At 42.2% G+C, this 7,242-nt stretch overlaps 1 long non-coding RNA gene across 1 annotated transcript; it reads left to right on the forward strand.

Annotated features, from left to right (window-relative positions):
- Positions 1 to 628: 628 nt before the first annotated feature.
- On the forward strand, positions 629 to 1,477 carry LOC146201408 (uncharacterized). Its single transcript, XR_014704881.1, has 2 exons — positions 629 to 896; positions 995 to 1,477. It is a non-coding gene; the product is annotated as an uncharacterized LOC146201408 (long non-coding RNA).
- Positions 1,478 to 7,242: the final 5,765 nt, after the last annotated feature.

Genomic DNA, 7,242 nt, shown 5'->3' on the forward strand with positions numbered 1-7,242 from the left:
ATTGGTTAATCGAGCGTAAGTGTTCTCCAAACCACCATCATTAACTTTGCTTCCACTCCAAAATCATTCATATTTGTCATCCAGGCAACAAGGATAGCTCTGGTCGAAATCAATTTTCACGGCTACGTCATTTTGACGTAACCGCTAAAAGTGCTTGCCTCAACTGATGGTTTCGCGCCACAAGTTTGAAGCACGTGACTCTTTTCAGAGCCAATCAGAAAGACAATATGGCGCCGCCAGGGGAAGGCGAATGTCGAGAAGCGTTTAGGGGTAGATCGGCTGGAAACGCTGATTGGTGGACACGCCGCGGCCTGGCGTGACGTTTTTTGCGTCGGGCTCAATGCTTAACCGGATGTGACGTATCAAAAACTGGGTTTGCTTGTTTTTTTTCGTCCCTAGACGCTCTAGGGAATCGCTAGGAGCCCCCGCTCTGGCAACGCGCGGCGCGCGATTCCGGCATTCGGTTCGTGGATCTCGCTGCTGCATGACACCGGCGCGCTCGGTCACCGAGGTGCTCGACGATGGCGGGCCTGCGCGTTTACGTCAATGCGCTTTCGGCACGCCGATCCGTGCTGTACGTTGGGCGGAATGACGTTGATAATGGCGACGACCTGCGGGAGAGCGCAAGCACCGTCAAGGTAAGTATAAATTGCGCAAAATTGTCTCTCATTTTGCTTATTTATAAGTGCTGTGTCACTTGTCTCTCCCCACGTGCTTCCAGGACCTCGTGCAGCAGCAGCTCGTGGCATGGACGCTCCTCGTGTTCGAAAAAAAAAAAAAAAATCGGCCACGGCTATGGAGACCTCCACGAAAACATCCGCCGTCGGCAACTAAGCGCTGCCTGACTGCTATGCTGAGGCGCACGTCTGCCGTGCGCATTCTCAACCCTGAAAGAGGTACAAGAACGCAGATTTCTTTGTCGAAGGTTTTGTAATATGTTGCGCATTCATCAAATCGCTATGTTCATAATGCAACTTTTTCTACTCTTTTACAGCACCGTTTCCTGTATGCTGCGAAGAGGCCGAGGATTTTCTTTGTACGCAGCAGCCCATGTCAGGGATCGCGGCATCGATCAGCTCTCCAAGATCATCGCCGCAACCCTCGTAAATGTCTACAGTAGAAGCATCGCGACAGCAGCCAGGGCAGCATATAACCATGGCACTGTGTACGACGTAGTGCACCGCTGTTGACGGTGCACGGCAAAGGGCCACGGACGAGTGCAGGGCGTTGTGTTCGCCACGCCGTCACGTCGCTGCGCATCCAAACGGCCCTTTTCAGGGCCGCCCCAATGTTTCCTGGCAGACCGCAGACCTGCACCTCCCGTACTCCTCTTCCCTTTCTACGTTGCACGTGGCTTCGTATCAATCGTCGCGGCCACCAAAATAACTTGCGCGCTAGGCCTCTTTACCAGGCTATACGTAAATACACGCATGCTTAATCGTGTCAAATTTGATTTAATAAAGTGCTACAGTGCTTATTACCTGCTTCCCTCACGCATTCTTCCGAGTCTCCGTGCAGCAGCTGCAGAACGCGTGGCAAGCGTCACTCTACTGCCGCGACGAACGCTAACTAAGCCCACACAACAGGCTTAACAGCTAGAGTATTCTGCGGCTTTGTTCAACGATGTTAATGGAAGTATCGACATTTTATGTAACAACTGCATAATCGTCTTGAATATTGCTTCATAAAGTACTGTACTGCTTAATTCTAACTTACCTCGTGCATTCCACAGCTGCTGCAGCTAGCACTTGGCCAGCGTCGTTCTCTCCAGTGCTGCAGAGACGACAAACTAGGCCTCGCGATAGGCTACAGTATACACCGCGGCTTTGTGCCGCTGTGTATTTTTTTTTTTATAAATGCATCACATTTCGAAGGTTATAGTCGCCATCCAAGGATCACTTAACTCGAGAGCACGGGAAAAGGCAGAAGTGTACGCACCTGGATTCGATGCCATGTACAACGCCGTTTTTTTTTCTTTTTTTTTTTTTTTCACGAAAGCATCCTACGCGCTAGGCGTCCTAGACAAGGTTCAAGTGCAGTGTGCCTTTGTATAGTAACCATGTATGGGGTGAGCAGTTGCCATGTTTTCAGTTCACTTTTGTTGGCTGTTTCTTAAATAAAAATGGTCTCTGTGTCTGTCACTGTGTCTAAAGAGCTGCTCTAGCCGAACCACGTACGTAGCGATGGATTGCACCGCGGCAGTATGGCTTTGTTCCAAGTTTAACAAAACAGTTGAGGCCAAATCAAAATCGGAAATGACCATTTCCAACTGGATATTGGCCCCCAGTCAACAATTTGGAGTCCAATTCAATGGCAACAGTTCAGCTCTGTGCCAACATTTCGTACAATTAAGGGAGTCGAAATTATGGAAATGGCATGCATTTGTGAACATCAAACATGCTTCACATCCAATTAACATGTCATGCAATGCTAATATAAAAGCTCAATATTCTATCGGGGAACTCTATGAAATCTGCTAGAGCATGGAGCACACGTTCGTAGAGATATTTTTTTTAATTACCAGCACTCGCAAAGGTATTGGAAATAATTGAATCAAGTCCCATTCAAGGAATCAGATGAACAGTAACAAATCATCCTTTATATATTTTGTTTAGTACCTCAATGAAGAGTATTAGGCACACTTTTGCTGAATTTGTACATAAATAACATAATTCATATCATGACATAATTGACAACAGTGCTCAGCTCATCATGTATGCTGATAATAGTGTGTTTATTACTGGCTTTGATCTCAATGAGACTGTTTTACATTGAAATTATTTACTTGAAAAATCGTTTGCCTGGTCCAATTTCATGAAGAAATATACACAGAAAAACTATTTTATTTTGAGTATGAAATAAGAAAATGATGTAAGAGATGGCTACCGATCTATAATAAAAATATTGACCTTGTAGAAACTCGCATAAGTCTTGTGTGATTTTTTTTCATTTGAGATAGGAAATTCATATAAACAACACTGCAAAAAAAAAAAAGATTTCTTCAATGAGTGAGCTTTACCTTGATGTGGTACTGTCCTTGCCTTTAATTATGCAAGTCCCCACAGATAAGGTATTGCAGTTTTATGTGGGCAAGCACCACAAGAGCATATATCAATAAAATGATAATTCTCAGTAAATTAAATGTGTGTTTCTTACATAACAGATATTGACTGCCGGTTTACGACATGACACCTCCGTGCAGAATACAGTATAATTATCTTTAACTATGAATGCCACTTGTTGCATGTTTCCTATTTTTCTTGGCGGGACAATAAAAGCTTTCTTTGCTCGATGGCACTGCTGCAATTTAGAGCCACTCCGTTTTTAACTCAAAACTCCAACCTCTGGTTTCTCCCGCACTTTCACACTTGGTGCAACCTGCAATCAATAAAACACAATCTAATGGTCTCACTGAATGAACTTAAACAGGTATTGCTGAAATTGTGAAAACAGTTATGAATACACTTTTTAGGGTTGTAAAATCAGAAATGTTGCAAAGTTAAAGAGCACTGCAGAATCTGCATTGGAGCAATGCAAAAGAACGGATGCTACTGCAACATTACATCACCCTCCGTCGATTGACACCACTCATTAACCTCCACCACTTCTCAATTACTCACAACTGCTGCGGACATGATTTTGCAGACACATTCTGCGGACGTGGTCTGCGGACAGAAATCTGTGAAATCTGTGCGTTTGCCAGCGCTGTGTTAATGTATTTTATGTTATCACTTATACTACTTGAAAATTCATTTAATGTTCTATCAGTGTGTTGTGTTACCTTGCTAACAAGTTTCCTTATATCTTCTTTGCATGTGTTATTGTATGTAGTTGTATCCCCCCTACAATAATGCCTCATGGGCGCTGTAGGTACTTACAATAAATAAATAAATAAACATAGCGAAGTAATACTTTCGCATTAATAGATCTTCTAGACATAGGGTCTCTAATTCTTGCACTTTTTTTTAAATAATGTGTAAATTTTTTTATCCTACTCTGCAGCTACTCCTTTGTAAATGGGTCCAGGACCTATGTGCATGAGTTGCTCTCTGAAACATTTAATTTAGCTCTCGAGACTACCTAATATGCTCGAATTGAAATCATTGACTCCAGATTGGACATTGAAATTAGTTGCTAAATTTTTAACTGCAAAGCCTATTGAAATCTACTATGTTTGGGTGTATTTTTAATAGGGAGCAAAATGCACCAGCTTCCTTTAACATCTAAGCCAGCGCACACACAATGCATCATTGAAATGTAGTTTGAATTCCAGTTTCACCATGCATAACAATTGTCCATTCAGTTTGGATGTTCATTAGGAATATCAATTCTAATCCGTAAGATGACCATAACTTAGCAGCCCATAATAAAAATAAATTGCTTCTTTATAGAGAGTTAAAACTATGCAGTTGGGACTAAGTACTTATTCCAGCTGGGAGGTCATCTGGAAACTGGAAGACATTTGATTATGGAAATTCAATTAGGACTAAAAATTCTAATTGGAAAGAATGAAAAGATGCCTAAATGGAATGAGGGCTTCTAGAGAAAGTGTAAATTCTGGAAACTCAATTGGATAATACAAGACTCTTTAGCAGGATCTAGAACACATCTTTTACAAATGAACACTTGAAACTTAGAGCACTGGCTGATGCTCACCGCCGCAGCTCTCAGAATAACTGACAGCATGGGCAGAACTACAATAGGTGTTAATGTAGTATACACCAGTGTTGTCACTGCGAAGTGAAGAGCCACAAAGCAGAGGACTGCCATCCTTACTACTGCCAATATAGAAGTCCTTCTCAGAGCCACCCCATTGTTTCCTGGCAGATCATGGGCCTTCAACTTCATTGTCATGTTTCCTCGTTTTTAGTCTTTTGTAGGATGTATTGGGCCTTCAGTTGTCTGCCATGCAACACTGCATGACTAATCCACTGAGTGCAAAGCCGTTAACCAACAGAGATATCTTTTCACTTCATGTGCGGCACACAAACATTATGCATAAAACAGGCCACATGTCACTATTCCATCTTTCTTTACACTTTCTTTCTTTAGCACACTCTAAAACCATTCCTGTAAAAAGCTAGAGCTTCTTTTACGCAAAGTGACATGGCAAGTATTGTAGCTTGAAACATTTTCAAAACGGAAAAATAAATGCATGAGGTGGATCACAACCATTGTTTTTTTGTAAAATTGTGTTGCTTCATAGGCAGTAACTTGAACAACACTGACAACATTTCTACATTACTTTGAAACAACCCAGGCAAAAATCCTAACTGATGTAAATGGTTTAAGGAACAAACTTCCAGTTCATACCAGTTGGATACCAATGGATCCCTAACTGGAATTCAACTGGGATCAACATTCATGCGTATAAGGTACCCGTTGCATGCGAGCCTTGCTACCTGTTGATGGTTTACAACTCCGAAAGAACACAAAAACGAGGGCACAAGTGCAGATAAGGCGCATGTTTGCAGTCTCCATGACCGGTTGTATTCGTTCCTCTGTATCCCATGAAAGCACTCCATTTCTAACCCCCAATGGCGTAGGTCTGCGACATCCGGTGCAATAATGCGGGGCAACCGCCCCCCCCCCCCCCCTCTTCATGAACACACCTGAGCGCAATACCATCAACTACTTTGTCGTCAAGGCTTTCTTCGATTGGGGAAGTTCGTTTTTTGTATCGCACAACATTGTGCAAGCCGAGGCATTTTTTTTCCTTCATTTCTTAAGACTTCAACGTAACAAGCATACCCCACAACTGATAATAGCTATATTACGAGGGGCATATGTCATATTTTTTCTTTTCTTAAGAAAGGTGCATTTGTGAAGAATTAAGTAGAGGTTTTTGACAGATGAATTTCTAGATTGGGACCACTCAAATAAAAGGGCATATAAAAACCACAAGAATTGCAAACTTTGAGCATGTAGAAATACTTGGTAACACGTACAGTAACTAAAAAGTGGCAAACTGGCAGATGCGACCAGGATTATAACACGGTGCCATTGTGAACAATTTCGTTTACATCAGGCATAGCGCAGTGCCAGCAAAAGCCTTGAGAACTGGCCAATGTGCTGTATTGTAGTTCATATTTTTTATGCTTCCACAAACTCTCCATAAGGACTGTTGAAAGCTTTGAACATGCACAAGACAACTGCAATTACATCGGCCACAGTGACAAAGAATAAAGTAAATACGAACCAGCTAGAATGTTAGACTGAGCGTTCACATGCAAATATGGGCGTAGAAATGTCATTTGAGAAGTAAGCATGCTAATAGTGAAAGGACAACTCGAACACACAGAAGAGAACTGAAGTTACAAAAACAAACAAGCAGTCATAATTGAGGCCTTCAACAACTGCGCTGTAAAAGACAAATTTTGCAGAGGGACAAGTGCATAATTAATCCTGCCGCACAAATGAAATAAGCATACCCCTCGATCAATTATAGAAATCGCTTGTGTACAAAAAGTGGGAAACACTGAAGTCATCTTGCTTTGAGCAACTAATTTCAGATATTATAAATCTTGTTTTGAAAGCTGGTATTGATCTAAAGAGCATAAAGCAAAAAAAAAAAAACCGACATGCCAACATTTTCATTTTCCGGTCTTTAAGGCTTCAAAGCTGCTACTCGATTTGTCAAAATCAATGTTTTTTGCCAGCTCACCTACGAGAGATGATAATGCCAGATCTGAAAGCGTCCACTGACCCATCATAGGTCCTCTTCCTTACAGGACACAACCTCCTCCTCTCACAGGATACAACAGACACTCATATATTAGGAATAGTTGCAGGCTGGGAGAGGCTCTAGAAAATCTCAATCTGGGGAACTCCAATGCTGCCCAACCGTTGGCCTCTTCGAGTCCAATGCTTGCCACTTTAATTTGAGGTGTCTCCTCAGCCAAGGCATTTTGATGAAATGTGTTCTATCAGACAGCTTGTTGTAGAAGGATGTAAGCTTCGGAATACATACTTTAAGGCTTGAGAGGTCCCTCAGTAGAATAAAGAAATCTCTTCACTTCAGGACCAGATATGTTCTGCGGCTTCTAAAATCGCTTTTGATTTAATGCAGAGCTCGGCATAAAATCTACCAGTGCAGTCAAGCATCGCCCCTTTTATTTTCTTCCTGCAATGAAAACCCTGAACCTCAGACACATTCTCCTACCATACTCTTTTTGAACTTCTGGTGCCTGTCTACTGATATTCTGAGCTCATTTGATTTTATGAATTTCTGCTCAATAGCCT

This window comes from Amblyomma maculatum, chromosome 2 (assembly GCF_055883805.1).
Source record: "Amblyomma maculatum isolate TAMU_Amacu chromosome 2, ASM5588380v1, whole genome shotgun sequence".
NCBI classification, from domain to species: domain Eukaryota; kingdom Metazoa; phylum Arthropoda; class Arachnida; order Ixodida; family Ixodidae; genus Amblyomma; species Amblyomma maculatum.